This window comes from Alexandromys fortis, unplaced genomic scaffold, assembly GCF_014885135.2.
Source record: "Alexandromys fortis isolate MF-2015 unplaced genomic scaffold, M_Fortis_MF-2015_v1.1 scaffold_19, whole genome shotgun sequence".
NCBI classification, from domain to species: domain Eukaryota; kingdom Metazoa; phylum Chordata; class Mammalia; order Rodentia; family Cricetidae; genus Alexandromys; species Alexandromys fortis.
In genome coordinates, this window is record NW_026067890.1 from 12,348,148 (window position 1) to 12,364,319 (window position 16,172).

Here is a 16,172-nt window from a genome sequence, read left to right on the forward strand (position 1 = left end):
TAAAACAGAAGTTAGTTTTCTCAAGTTTGCCAGAGAACATAAGCTGCTCTTGACTTGAATGTAGAGGGAGATTAAAGTGAGCACTGAATCGAGTCTTCTTTCCCCTGTATAGCTTTAGGGACCGAGATTGTAGACATTGCACAAATCCTCTGACTTATGACTGCTTTGATATTTTATTTCCATTCGCCTCAAAACAACAAAAATTGTCAATGTGTATGTCCGTGCATCTATGCATTTTTTTCAACAGAATTCCCAAGACTGCTACACATCAATAATGCTCTGAGTGTGATAAACTTCTACCCTTAAAATTGTGAAATAGTCTCTTTTCGTGATGACTAACACACACACACGGAAATGAAAAATAAATGCAGTCGATATTGCATGTTGTGTTACTAATATATGTTAAACTGCCAACCCAGATGTTGTAACTTAAAACTAATAATTACCAATCATTTTATTCCAATGAAATATTTAATTTAAATAGTGCAGTGGGGTTTGTATTTTTACTAGATACCTAAATAAAGAGAGTGTTTGGTAGTCCCTAGGGTATTAGATGTGTTTTTTTTCCTTTATTTCTCATGTCAGTCTTTGAGGGAAGATATTTTCAATTTCAGAAGGATCTTCTGAGCAGCCAAGAAGTTAAGAAACTTGACCAAGTTGCAGGGTTAGTTCACAGTGCTAACCATGTTTCCTACAGCACTTGGGAAAGTAACTGATAGCATGTTGCAATACCAAAGACTTGGTTTCAAAATGTGATCCACGGCTGACCTGGATACCTTTTTACACCTGGAGTCAATTATGTTCATCAGAGATTATATAAAAAAAAAAAAAACTACCAATGAAGAACCAATGCCAAACTTGAAGTTAAGAGATATGAGTTTAAAATCCAATTGATGGGTGTAATTTAATTAGCACCAAATAATTAGTACTCTGGGTCCTTGATGATCAGTCTTAATAGGATAAAAAAAGAAACAGTGATGTTTCAGGAAGAAATGTGATGGATCTGAATGGGCTCAACAAACATGAAATGAAGGTCTGTAATGTATCTGCCTTGTTGCTACCTTCTGATAATGTAAAGCTACACAACAGGGGACCCTGAACATACGAGTTATTGCAAGATGAGATGAAAAGAGGTCCAGGGGAGGCTGAGAGAGACAAAGGGGAAAGTGATGGGCATGGGGAACATGGTGAGCAAAGTATGGATGTGAAAGTGAAACCCATCATCTTCTTTGCCTTCTGAAACAATGAAAACACAGAAAGCACTAGGGTTCATAGAAAGCAAAAGGAAAGAAGGAAGAGAGGACAGAAGGAAGGGATAAAGAGAGGGAAAGTGGAAGAGATCAGGGAAGAGAGGGGGAAGTGAAAACACACAAGATAAGGTATTACATCTGTGTAAAAGTCAGGCAAGAGTGTCAGAGAAAGGAAAGGGTATCACGATGCTGAGGGTGGATGCAAGGGCTGGGCAGGGGTCAGAAGAAGGTCACAGAGTTGATGAAAGGACCGACACATAGAAGAAATGTAGGAAATAACAAGATTTCAGGTGATTTAAAATAATAATAATAATAATAATAAACAAATTTTAAAACACCAGGAGACTCTTAAGAGTTCTAATAGACTATCTTTACCCAAATAATAATTCGAAACTTGAAAGCTAGGAGAAATCTATAGAGACGCTTGGGAACATTCAGATACAAGAAAACAACTAAAACTTAATTAGAAGAAATTAACTAGATGTCCTTCACAGAAACGATATATAAATATAGCCATATATGAGAGCTGAGAAAATTCTTGAAGTATTTCGTATTTTTATGTAAACACACATTTTTGTTGCTTGTATATGCTTCAAACCCTAGCTGAACTGACATTTTGGAACTTCTCTGTTTTTGCTATAATTGTCCCTTTATTTGAGAAATACTCTGAGATGCTTTTGAACTCTGTTATATCCTTGATAACAATATCACAACAAGCCAATATACTCTACAAGTGGCTGATGGGTTTAAATTATAAATTTGCCCTTGTACTGTATTGTAAAATTAGAGAGATAGTTTTTATAATAGTTTGTTTCCTTTGCCATACTAAAAACAAATTAAAAAAAAAAAAACTTAAGTGTTATGAGGTGATCCAGTGGGCCAGCTCCTTGCTTTCTTTCATCTTTACCATTTTCCATCTCACCAGGATTTAAATGCAAACAGTTCAGACAAGTATGTCTCAAGGTATGAATATCCAAGAAAGCCACCCGTGACCTAGAATGTAGCATGGTGCTATGGTTGTAGAGATGGCGTGGATTTGTGTCAGGCAGGCAAGACAAAAGCCAGGCTTGAGCTTCCCTGGGCTAAGTTCGTTCCTGATAGGAAGAAAGATACTGAAAAGGCAGCACACACATTCGTACATAGGACAAGAACCTGTAGCCACAAAACTGAACTCCTAACAAGCCTACAAAATGAGAATTAGAAATGCAGGGATAACAGCACAAGGCTTCCAACAGCATGGCCACGGTAAGGCTAGCAACGCCCTCTTGCACACCAAGCAGGAAGTGTGCACCACCTACACCGTAGAGTCTACAGCAGCACAGGTGTGGACGGGAACGACATTCTCTGTGGGCATGGCCAGAAAGACAATGTTGAAATGTGTGACCATGAGCATCTTCTGATCTGAAGGAAAGAGATCAGGGCTCACACTTCACATCTAGAATACTTCACGCAATATGAAACTGTGCCTCTTCTACCTGCAGTTGTGCTGGATCTTGCAAAGCTCGTGCTACCCTTCTCAGAGGGTGGAAGGAGAACACTTGGAACATGAATTCTTATGTGAAATCTCGATGCGAAGGCACAAGAAGGGAAGCCTTCAGGAGGTAATCGCCATAGGCACAAAGACCTTATTACTGGGATTTGTGCTCTTATATGATACATTTTTTGATTGTCATGGGGGAGGTTTTTCTTTCTTGGCTGTGTGAAAACACCATTGAAATTGTCAGTCTGCAACCCAGAAGAAGACCCAGACCGGAAACTAAGATGCTGACACTCAGTCCTCCTCTAGAAGTTCGACTAGCCACTAGCCAGTCTCCAAACCTCAACAACTAAATTTCTGTTGTTTATAAGCCATCTATTGGCAGAGTGCCTGAAACTGAGCAAAACAGTTGCTTACAGACATCTTATGTGTTAACCTTATCATCTATTTTCTAAAAAAAAAAAAGGGTTAGAAGCAAGTATCTATAAGATCTATTTAAATAAGAACATATTTTAGTCTATATGGAACAGAATCCTCTTTATCAGTACAACAGAGTAGGCTGTGCTTTGGCAAGGATGCCGCAGATAAACCTGCATAAATAAAGCTATCCAAGTTCAAGAAGACTAGTGTATGGACCTCCATTGTCCTCATACGACACCACATGAAACATCCAAGTAGACACTGACCGAAGCCATGAGCTCTCCGTAACACTATTAGCCTCACCAGAGCAGGGCACCATGCCCATATACACTCCCTAATCACAGGTACCTATGTGTATGGGTGCATCTATGTATGCATGTGTGCACACACGCATGCACACATGCAGTATTGTTGGATGAGTAAAAAGAACTTAGCTGCCAGTCCCACTTTGCAAGATGAACTAGAAATAGCACACTGCAAATATCTATTCTGGTACACTGATACCATCTAAGAGATTAGACAATGCTACAGAGGAAAACTGAAGAATCGTCCAGACTTCTCCCAATAGCATTTTTTAAGAACACAGAAATTCTCCCAATCAATTTCCCCTAAATTTTCTCTGTTTCAGTCTTCACTGTTGTCCTTATGAGTCCACAGATTTTGTTCTCATGCTATCCGGATTAACTGAAACAGTGTTTTGTAACTCTATTTTTCTGTAATGCATTCCTATAGAGAATATATAATTCTTTAATGTGTGGCTATTAAGTTAGAGAGGAAATGGTTGGACTTCTAGCATGTCTGTTAGGTACCTTATGCTAAGAGTCATAGAAAGAATGGCTGATATTTTAATTCAGGGACTTAAATTCTAATTAGAATTAAATAGGGCACATGCTTCATGTAATCACAATATCCCAAATTATAAGTCCTACTGAACAGTGTTATTTTTATGTACTGATTACTTAGAAAATTACCTAGTTGAGCTAAAATTGTCATTATATTTTTAATATGTTATTTTTATTATTATCCCTGAAGTGCTTTGAAGTGAGTTCATATTATAAGCCCATTTTTCTGCTGAGAGAATAGATGTACAAAGATGCTGGGTAACTCACCAAGAACCATACATCTGGGACTAAATTAAATTATCAAAAATAACTTTCAGAGAACAAAAGGTTACCTCAACAGAATGGCATTAACAGATCATAAAGAACAAAAGACAGCATAAACGGAGTACTACCTCATCTGCCCTGATGGTTTCACTTTTTATAATCTCAAAAAAAAAAACCATTAAAAATAATGCTAAAGTTCTAGTAGTAAAAATGGAGTATGTAAGTATATATTAGAATGTTTCATAGAAATATAAGGAAATAAAGAAAGTAAAGAAATTATAGACCTAACTACCATTTTGTTGAATTATTTAAATGTCCTATTGAAACATTTTGCTATTGAAAGAACAATGAATTCAAAACTAAGACTTATATTATCCCAGTTAGGTAAGTGCCAGTCTCGAAGGGCACTTTTGTATTTTCTGGGGCAACAGTTCCCCAGGGTTGCAGCTCTCTGAGAAAATACACCTGCAGAGGTTGAAGTCATCCCACACCCGGGAGGATGCTCTCCAGATATGCAGGCTCGGTGTGTTATGAGTCTTGTCCTGGAGAGCTGAGTCTCACCTGGTACACACACGTTATCAAATGGGCAACATCAGGAAGCCACAAATACATCACAACTGTGGAGAGAGATTTGCAGCAATAAAAGCTGGCAAATGCGGATTGCCCAGAGTGAACACAACGAAGGATGCCCAGGTTTCCATCTTCCCTGCAGGCTTCTCCTCTACCACGCATGCTCAAGTCTCTCCCACACCACAAAAGAGACTTCCCTCTTACATTTGCCTTTCTCCTGTTATTCAACTTATTTCTTGATTAATACAATAAACAAACCACCAGTTGACCACAATATATCTGGTTTTTTCACCTACCACTCTCTTGAATCCCCATAAAACTGAGTGTCCTTGCGTGACAAGCAAATGACACGATTCTTTTCATATTTCTTTTCTTTTCTTCTTCTTTTTTTTTTTTTTTTTTTTNTCACGTAGCTATGGCCCCACAGTTTCAAACTTGAACATTTGGCCCATAGGGAGTGGCACTGTTAGGAGGTGTGGCCTTGTTGGAGGACATGTGTCACTATGGGGGCTGACTTTGAGGTCTCATATATGCCCAGTGGGACAGACTCCTGCTGCCCGTGGAACTTTCTAGCTCCTTCCCCAGCACCATGGTCTGCCTGCATGCCTCCTGCCATGACAATAATGGGCTAAACCTCTGAAGCTGTAAAGCAGCCCCAGCTAAATATTTTCCTTTAGAAGAATTACTGTGGTCATGGTGTCTCTTCACAGCAACTGAGACAAACCCTAAACACACACACACACACACATTTTTTTTTTTTTTTGAGGCAATGTCTCATTATATTCATTGCCTGGCCAGGAACTTCCTATATAGCCCGGGATCATCAGTTTCTAAATTTTATTTACTTGAGTTTGTGTGTGAGTCTGTGTGTGGCTGCCAGTGAGTATACGCCACCGCAACCATTTGAACGTCAGGGCATCTATTAGAAACCGGTTCTTTCCTTCCACTGTGGATTCCAGGACTTGAATCACATTGTCAGCCTGAGTGGGTATTGACACACACAGGAACACCTGGCAGGAGGGATCTCCACTGAGGAATTACCTCCATCAGACTGGCCTATGGGCTCATTGGTGAGGCATTTCTCGACTTCTCATTCATGCATGCGGGTCCAGTCCACTGCAGGAGTACCGCCCATGTGCAGGCGTCCTGGACAGTAAAGGAACGGTAACTGAGGGTTGGGAAGACGGCTTAGCAGTTAAGGACATTTTTGCTCTCTCTCTTGCAAAGGACCTAGATTCGGTACCCATCATTCACATGGTGGCTCATGACTTTCTGTAGCTCCAGTTCCAGGGGACCCAATGTTCTTTTCTGGAGCCATCGTGGGTATTGTAGAGACCTACATGCAAACAAATTATCCATACACATAAAATACAAATCTTTCAGAAAGGAGAGGCAGCCGGACGTGAGCTGGGAGAGAGCTGGAAGCTGTAGTCCTCCCTCCCTTTAGTGCCTGCGTGGGCTTCCTAAGTAATGGACAGTAACCTGGAAGTCAAGTCCACCCTTTCCTTCCCCAGGCTGGGTGTGGTCAGTTTTCATCCCAGCAGCAGAAAGCAATGCAGGACAAGGGACAAGTGCTTTTCCTGCTGAGCCATCTCACAGGCCCGCACAGTACTTCCTTTGTGCTTCCTAATTTAATTTGTCAATGCTTTTAATTGAAATATGATGATATCACTTCCCCTCTTTCCTCCCACCAGCCCCTTCCAGTTACCCTCTCGTGAACCCCTTCTGTATTCCCCCACCCTCAAGTTGATAGCCTCTTTTCCTTTGATTATATTTGTTACATGTGTGTGCACATGCAAACATATGTAAATAGGACCTCCTGAGTCTGTTTTTATTGTTTGTGTATATAAGATTTCAAGACCGACAACTCTACATTGGATGGCCATTGAAGAGTCTAATTCTGGGACTGGAGAGATGGCTTAGGGGTTAAGAGCACTGACTGTTCTTCCAGAGGTCCTGAGTTCAATTCCCAGCAATGACATGGTGGCTCACAACCATCTGTAATAAGATCTGGTACCCTCTTCTGACCTGCAGGGATACATGCAAACAGAACACTGTATACATAATTAAATAAATTTTTTTTTTTTTTAAAAAAAAGACAGTCTCACTCTGAGATTCCAGGAGGCAGAATAGCCTTTTCGGACTAAGGTAGAGGTTCCTGCCCTATTTAAATCTCTGTCCTGACTTCCTTCAATGATGAATGGTGACTTGCAAGTACAAGCTGAATAAACCCTTTCTTCTCAAAGAAGAAAAAAAAGAGTCTAATCCCTTGGAGAGGCTGACTCTCCTTCCAGCAGTCAGTGATTGCCTACTGCTCTTTGTTTAGGGGTGAGGAACCCCAACATTTCCACATTTTCCTCCTTCCACCTTGGCAGGTCCATTAAATCACCATTGTCCTAATCTTGTTTATACAACCATTTCTAGGAGAGACTGTATCCAGCAGATTTCTTGTTATTCTGGCTCTTACAACCTTTCCACCCCCTCTTCCACCATGTTCCATGAGCCAGGAGCTGTTTTGTAGATGTAGCCATTGGAGCTGTGCTCCCCAGGTCCATTCATTTCTGCATTATTCTGTTTGTTTGTTTGTTTGTTTGTTTGTTTTTCGAGACAAGGATTCTCTGTAGCTTTGGTGCCTGTCCTGGAACTAGCTCTTGTAGACCAGGCTGGCCTCGAACTCACAGAGATCCGCCTGCCTCTACCTCCCGAGTGCTGGGATTAAAGGCGTGCGCCATGACAGCCCGGCTCTTTTCATATTTCTAAGCCCATCATTCTTCTGCCCTTTCTGTCATCCGCTCATCCTGCCTCACCAGTCTTTGTTTCTGTCACCCCATTTATCATTTACATTACCCTACAACTGCGGGCTTCCCTTTTTTTTTTTTTTTATTGACTAAGTTTACCTGGTCTCATCTGTAACGCGGATGCAACCCCAAGGACGGAAGTTGCAAATCTGGCCATACATTAAAACATCGTGGACGCAGGGAGGTGGTGTGGGCACACTTTTAAACCCAGCACTCGGAAGGCAGAGGCAGGAGGATCTCTGTGAGTTCAAGGCTAGCCTGGTCTACAAGAGCTAGTTCCAGAACAGTTACGGCTGTTACGCAGAGAAACGCTGTCTCAAAGCAAAACAAAAAAAAAACAAAAACAGTCTGGGAAGCTTACTAAATAAATAAATATTTTTAATTACTTTAAGAAAAAGCATCTGTGCACTCTAATTCCGAAGCTTCCAGTTCAGTGAGACTGGAGGGGGGCCAGCTAATTCATATTCCTAGCAAATTCCTGATGATGCAGAAGCTGCCTGCTGCTCTGGAAACCACACCTGGAAAACAACTGCCCCAAGGCTTTGTCTTATCATTGTGTTGCTCATGTTATTCTCTGGTGAACTCTTCGGAGACTTCACTTCCCATGACGGTTTTAACTGGTCTCTCCGAGGCAACCAGTAAGCGGGTATCTGTAGCCTTACACACCCACTAAAGATCCTCGTTTCATGCCTAACTTCCAGCTTCATGTGGGCCTCCCCCATCACCTTGCAGTTAGGATATCAAGCCTAGCATACAATCTTTCTTCACAAGAACAAGCTCTCCCCTCTGGTTTTTCTCTTGCTTGCCTCGTGTGTGTGTGTGTGTGTGTGTGTGTGTGTGTGTGTGTGTGTGTGTAGGGTCTCATCATTTCCCACTTACCCAATCTTGACACCCGGATCCTGTTCATCTTCCCTCATTTCCCACAAGCTCTGTGTCCCTTGCCTGCCCGGTGCTTTCTTCTGGGAAGTATTCATTACTTCCCACCTGGACGCGCCTAATCACTTTTTATCCCGCTGCCCCAAACACTCTCTCCACACACATACTACTGTCAGCTTAATCTCCCTCAAATGCAGCTTTGTAAACTTGGACCGTTTCCCATTGTCTATGCCAAAGCTTTGCGTTAATACGGGCCATGAATGGATTACAGGTGTGCTAGTATATCCATTTCCTAAACCGTGGGGACAACGAGCTGGGCTGGAGACAGCTGAGCCTAAACAGCCAGAGCCCGAGACAGCCACAGCCCAGCATAGCAGCCCACCGCTTTCTTCTTGAACACAGAAGTGTGGGTACATGTTGTCAGACTTAGAAAGCCATATACTGTGATCAGATGAATGGGGGTACAAACTCTAGGGCAATAGGTAGCTATGGATGTAGGGGGGACGGTGTGGAGTTGAGGAAGAGATAACTAAATGCTCCATGGCTTGGAACAAACCACTCTCCCTGTAACTGCTTCATTTCTTCCAAAATTTATGTTAAAATGTATTTTTCCACTGTAGCCAGGATATTCCAAAACTCACTGATGTCTTTCAGATAGACAAGACAGGTAACAGGATAGCCTTTCTATGCTGTGAATGAACTGATGCTTAGGAGTATGTGTCCCTCCGTTGGTCTCTGAAGTGACAGTGGGTTCTATCTAGCTTGTAGAAAACCTGCAGCACACTGAGAGAAATACAAATAATTGCTGCCAATCGAGATGCATGCTGTATCTTTCCACTGCAGGTAACTGTCACCCTGTGGAGATAGACCAGATTTTGGCACATTCATAAATACATTTGAGCATCTCTAATTATGAAGGGCACTTTTATTTCTCCTTTGACCTTGCTGATTAGTTACCAACTTAAATCATTTTGGTGCATATTTATCTTACAACATGTGCAAAACAAGATATTACAGTTTTTAAATGATTAATTAAATTTTTTTCTTTAATTATTACCTGCATGCACACAATGCCCTCTTTTATCTTCTGCCTCCCCCATCAACTCCCCTCTTGCCTAGAAGTCTCTTCCACACATTTGTATCTTTCTTTTGTTTTATGAACCACTAAGTTTAGCCACAGCAAGTCTGTGTGACTATGTGCTTGGAGCTTGGTGGGCTTCCAAGTGGATACCCCACTGATGACAACGACTGCCCCACCCCAGATCCATCAGTAGCCAGTGGGCCCAGAAGGCACCTCTCCATCCCTAACTGACTGCTGACAGATCCAGAAAGGGCCCAGTGAAGGCAGTCACATCTACCGTGAGACCAAAATTGCTGTGTGCGTGCTGAAGAGAGCATTTAACGACCCTTCTGCTCTTCATCCGCCTCTTCCATCCTTTCTGGCCCCCTCTTCCAGGATGCTCCCTGAACCTAACAAGGGGTGTTATGGATGTCTTCTTCAGAGCTGAGGGCTCAGTTGTCAATTGTTTTTCTCAGAACTTTGGGCGGTCATGATTCTCAACTTTTGCCATTGTCCACTGCAAAGTGGCACTCCTCTGATTAAAACCAAGAGTAGCACTTGTCTATGGGTATAAACGGAGATATTTATAGAGCAGTTTGATTATATGACAATACAGCTAAACAGCAATGGTAAGTCTCCCCCTAAGGCCTTTCCCAGGTGTCGATTTTTTATTGGGTTTACAGTATCAGGTATAAACCCCTTCTTCCTGCCTGTCTCCCCGCCCTCCTCTTCTGCCACAACTTCTCCCTGACAATCAGTCACCTAACATGTTTTGGGGAACAGGAGGGTGATGTTTAATCAGTCTTCTATAACTTCTTGGATGCCGATGAGGAGCATCGTCCATCTCTAAAGAGATACCACAAAACTCCCGTTTTATATATCAGTTGGAGTGGAGGCTTTTAGGTTTTGATTCCTTGTGAAAGGAAGTGGATGAAACTCCTGCATCATAAGGAGCTTAGTTTGAAATGATAATGTATCCCAGAAGACATAAATTATACAATATAAAAATAAAATACAGGATTAACAAATGGCCATATAAACCTTAAGAAAAAAAATCAAACAATATCCTCTTTTCTCAAAACATTTTCTTACAATTTTTTACTGAAATTCTATTTTTTGTGTCTATAAATTCCTAATCTCCTTTATTACTTACTGGTTTTAGATTGTCTTTGTTGTTGCTGTTCTTATTATTCTTACATTTTACTAATACTATGAACTGAAAGGAATCTGGGCACAGTTAACAGTTGATTACCTATGGCTGTCTATTCGGTGCCCTGTAAATGCTACAGAATGCAGGCACATGCAGACAACATGCACACACATATTCATCTATAAAGGCATTCTTTTAAGAAGTACCAGAGATTTTGTGCCACTTGTGAGCTATAAATTCTAATGCTGATTGGATTCCTATTTTGCATAACATTAATCAATCTTGAATCAAAATCTGTCCTTTGAAAGGCAGGGCTTTTCTTAGCTCAAGGAAGAAGACTTACATGGGGAAGACACGGAGTTGGAGCCCGGTTTATGATTAAGCAAGCTTAGCTGGCATCAACAGTACTCCAAAACCATTACTCAAATGTCACGGCTGCGAGTACAAGTTTATCTTTAAAATGTAAGACAATAGTTGGTACAACTAAGACAATAGCAGCCATTTTTAGTGCATAACATAGTAAGCTTACCTAGATTTTGAATGCTGCTGCTAGCTGGGATTATGTCCCCTGTGATTTTTTTTAAGACAATATTTTGCTGTGTAGTTTTGGTGCCTATCCTGGTATTAGCTCTAATAAACCAGACTGGTCTTGAACTCAGAGATCTGCCTGCCTCTGCCTCCCGAGTGCTGGAATTATAGGTGTGCCCCACCAACGCCCAGCCCCTGTGATGTTTATTTTATTTTATAAATGTAAATCATAAATCTATCACTTACACATAAAAAATGCTTCTGAAGCTGATTATGGTGGAGCACACTCACAGAATATGTCCAAGGGGTGGAGGCAGAATGATCAGGAAATTAAGATCAACCTAAGAACAGTTCTGGAAAAGGAAGCTGGAACAGCTTGTCTAATAAAGGGATTTAATGTGAACCACTTCGAGAAATTTTGATTAGCATAAAGCCTTTTCATTTTGTACTGTTTTGTTATTCATGAATCTTATAAAATAAAACAAAACAAAATTTCAGTTAATTCTAGAAGCTGCTTGGGAAGGAAATCGTTACCAAAATTTATATATCCAGTGTTGAAGTTCACAGGTTAATGAAACCTATATAACTCTTGTGGATGCTGTTTTAAATAAACAAGTAGCTTTTTAAATTTTTATGAAACATGTAATAATCCAAAAATATAATGTGATAGGTCCTAACACATTGAGTACTCCCATTTATCAGGTGTATGCACTTCTTGAGCCTCCTATATCATCAAAATATTCACACTCACATATACCCACACATTACAGCCAAGCCAAAAAATAAAAACAAAGATAAAAATTCTTCAACAACATCACCTGAATTGCACAGCCTGTGTTGATCCAGAGAGTGTTACAGAGAAATATCAATCACCATTTCTTTGGATTCTCTGGCAAACCTTATTCCAATTCTTAAAGCTATGTCATAGCATGGAGTCCAAAAGACAACCCTATGTGAAGAGACAAGTACCAGGGTTTCTGAAGTGGACAGAAGCCTCCCTCTTCCTGTCCATGCCAAGCCCATAAGAAGATCTGATTAGAGCTTGAATCCCCCATCGATCTAACGCAAGTGTTCTTGGGCACACCTGTATATGAGCAAATTCACAGAAGAATCAGAAACACTGGTTTCAATGCCCAGTTCTTCTGCACTTACTCTCCTTTCTCAGGCCTCAAATTTGTTTTCTTGTTCCAGGGCAAGATCCTCCATAAAGCCCTGCTATGAAAATCTCTACAGTACTTTCTTTAATGCTCTTTTGGAGTAGCTGGCCAGTGGGATCCCACGGATTCCCAAACACTACAGGCAATTACCAGTGCTCTGGGTTACCCTCCAGAACCTGACAGACTCTGTCGCTGAAGATGACATACTTGAGTCAAAGCATATGGAGAAAATAAGATGATGCTCCTAAAGGAAGCCTCATCTCTACTGGCTAAGCTCCTGTAGTAAGTAAGTAAGATGTTATTCTTACTACTGTAGGTGAAAAATAGTCATCATTCTTATACAGTTGTGAACTCTGGGAGTTCACAATTACAATAATTCCTGGCATGGCAAGACACGCCGACCACTGGTGCAGCAGTAAAGATATGAATATCATGGGAGTAAGCAACCATTTTCTGGCTTTATTTAAGGCCCCCTCCACATGATGAAACCCATACCTGGCACTCTTTTGGGGCTAAGAACCTGTGGCTAGGCAGATCATGGGCCCTAAGGTGGAAACCTATTACTATAATTCTTCTAAATGCACATAGCAATAAAATAAATTCCAGTGGCATATCCTTATACTCAGAGAGTGGTACATCTTTCAGCCCTCATCAGAGAAGCTTCTGTTTATAGTAGATGTGATTGACATCTGTAACTGGTCAAGAGCTATAGAATAAGAGACTTGGATACCTTGCTCAGCCTAGATATAGTAGGGAGAGCCTGGGAACTTCCCCAAAGTAAATGTGTCTTATACTCTGAGGAGCGGATGCGGGGGAGAAGTTGGAGGGAAAGGGATGAGGGGAGGGAGTGGGAATTGGGATTGGTATGTAAAATGAAAAAAAGATAGTTTGTTTTCTTTAAAAAAAAATATACAGGTGTGTGCTAGCACCAAGAAAACAAAACCCAAGAGACTAGGAAATGATTAAACCTAAATGAGGTATCTATGTCACACCACCTCCTCCCATGGCTCAGAAATCACTGCTAAAGAAGGTACAGGAAGAGTGCAAGAGCCAGAGGTGGTGGATGACTCAGGTAGACAGTAGACAGGGTCTGTCGCCTAGCAGCTGCACATGTGACCAGGCAGCAGTTGTGACAGCGGGCAGCAAACTCAAGTCAGATGCAGTCTCAGCTCGGAGGACAAAGAGTGGCTCGCTGCACTGCGAGGTGGGAGTTATAAACAACTGGTCACAACTGGAGAGGGAAAGTAAGTTCTCTTTAAGAGTGTAGCCCCTGGTAGCGGGAAGTCACACATTCAAAAGTAGATTGCAGCACAAGTTGGACTCGACGGGTCTTCGGGGAGAGAGGCAGAACGTTGGGTGGGAAGGCAAGGACAGGCAGTCTTGAGAGAGTTGGAGGACGGGGATGCATATGATCAAAAGACATTGCCAAAGACTCTCAAAGAATTAACTTTAAAAAGAGAAAAAAGTAAATGAAAGGCAAGCATGAGCTATTAGGGTATTAGGTACAGAAAAACTGCTTGCACGAATGAATGTCTTTGTTCTTTTGTTGTTGATGATGATTTAAATCACCATCTAAGATAAAAATATAAGTAGGTAGAGTTGGTCTTTGTATCTAATGCGCTTAGGGAATGTCTTTCTACCTGGGTAATTATCTGCATGCCCTCGGGGATGGAATTGCCTATAGTAAATGGACAGGAGGGGTGTGGAGAAGGGCTAGGCCATAATAAAGCAGAAGTAAATAAAGCATAGTAATATAAAAGAGGGGAACAAAGTTAACTTGGAGCTGTCGGGCAGAGTCAGCATGAGAAACCAGCAAGCATTACGACTTGGCAGGTTGAAGGATTCGGCATCTGTAGAGTCTCCACAAAGCCCTGTCTGAATCTGCCTTTCCCTGTCTTACCATCAGGCATCAGAAAAGGCGCAATGAAGAACTACAGAAAGGAAGGTTTGGCGGGTCACACACCAATGCCAACGGTGCTGGAAAGTCTAGGACATGGTGTTGCTGGGAGACCCAGTGGTTTCTTGTGCTAAGGCCCAGAGCACTAAGGAAGGCCTCTCTTATCTTTATTAGCACCAACATGACTGTCCCCCGCCACCACCATGGAAGAAGTGAAGTCCTGAGTGAGTGAAGACCTGGGTGAACCTATATTGTTAGACATGAGTAGGCCGTGTAAAGAACCGAGGCCTCCAACCCATGGGAAAAGAGCAAAACCTTCTTCTAGTCCAATGCCTCTGAATACCAACAATTGACTAGTGTGTGCAAAAGCTAGCAACCGCAGCTTCCTTCTCCAAGGTGTTGACACTGTTTCCCTATGAAAACCTCCAGCCAAGACTAGTTAACTCTTTCCCATGTGCTGTACATAATAAACACACTGGGGTTGCCCATCCAAGTGCACACAGCCCATCTGACCACAGCTTTTCTAGACTCTTCTATCTCTGTCTTCATTCCCTTGCCACCCCAGTCGGGTTTCCACGACCCAAGGGGTACAGGTTATGGTATCCCCAAAGTCATCATGTATGTGATCAGCTGGCAGTTCCGCCAGTGAAGGGCCAATGTCATTCAAATTATCAGAACATGAATCCCTGACAGGGAGTGGGGCTGGGGTTCCACATGTCTCCCGCTTTTGGCCTGTATCATTGTGGATATGTACAAGCCTGCGAACTTAATGGTGGAACCCCCTCCCCAGGGAGTTGAGATTTTGTTTAAAGTGAAGATTTGGTAGCTGTCCTCTAAGGGAAAATCTTGTTTTCTTTTCCATGAAGTATTAGTTGGTAGCTCCCTAAGCAAAACATTCTTTTAGTTTAAAAAGGCATGTTCAGGTTCAACTCAACTAAGCGTTCATACAGAGATAGAGGGAAAGAACCAAACCATTAAGTACCAGACACAGTGTTGAAAAAGAAAAGACCAAGTACAACTCTGGTTTTTTTTTTTTTACCCTAATGTGCTAATTTGGATTGGTAGGCAATATCTTATTTTTTTGTTATTTTTTTTGTTAATTTTTAATGATGGAAACAAAAATACACCTAAAAGTGAAGCTTCTAGAAAAATCATTTGGTCTTCCCTGTCATGGATGTTCCTCAAACTTGACCTTGGCTTTGTGCCTGGCCTTGCATTTCAGAACTGGGTCTCTAGAAACATCCTGTTGACAACAGTTTTGTCCAAAGGGATGTCCACAGAGGGCCTTGTGGTGATTGTCGTTATAAATGTTCACAAAGGAACTCTATGATTTTTTTTGATTTCTTGGTGATTTTCTTCTTGTCCACGACAGCTGTCACTTTTCAGGTATAGCGGTCAATTCCAGCCACCAGGACATGGCTGTAAGGCCGGGCTGAGGTGCCATCATCATTGTTCTTCATTGACGGCTCTGCGACTGGAGTAGCATCCTGCCAGGACCAACACCACTTTCCTGAATCTCATGGACTTACCATGTCAACAGCAAGCAGCCAGTACCCCACTCAATATCGTATTTTCTTAGCCAAGTTGTTCTTCTCATCTACAATTATCACAAATAAGTAGCTGTTATTCTGCTTGACTAAAATAAATTTGTATTAAAATGAACACATACTGTGATAAAGATGGCTATTACTGACTGGGAAAAAAAAATCCTCTCTATCACTCAAAGAAGCTGTGGCTTTCTCCTTGAAAACCAGAACACTTCTTCAGATTGTTCCTGCATTCAGCCAAGAAGAAATTCCTGTCTTTTAACCTAGTGGGAAAAAAAAATACATCTCTTGTCCCACTCTAGAGTTTAAGACCTGGTCATACACCTGTGACAGCCG

At 41.6% G+C, this 16,172-nt stretch overlaps 1 pseudogene; it reads right to left on the reverse strand.

The window, feature by feature from the left end:
• Positions 1-15,416: 15,416 nt before the first annotated feature.
• On the reverse strand, positions 15,417-15,813 carry LOC126498048 (60S ribosomal protein L27-like; annotated as a pseudogene).
• Positions 15,814-16,172: the final 359 nt, after the last annotated feature.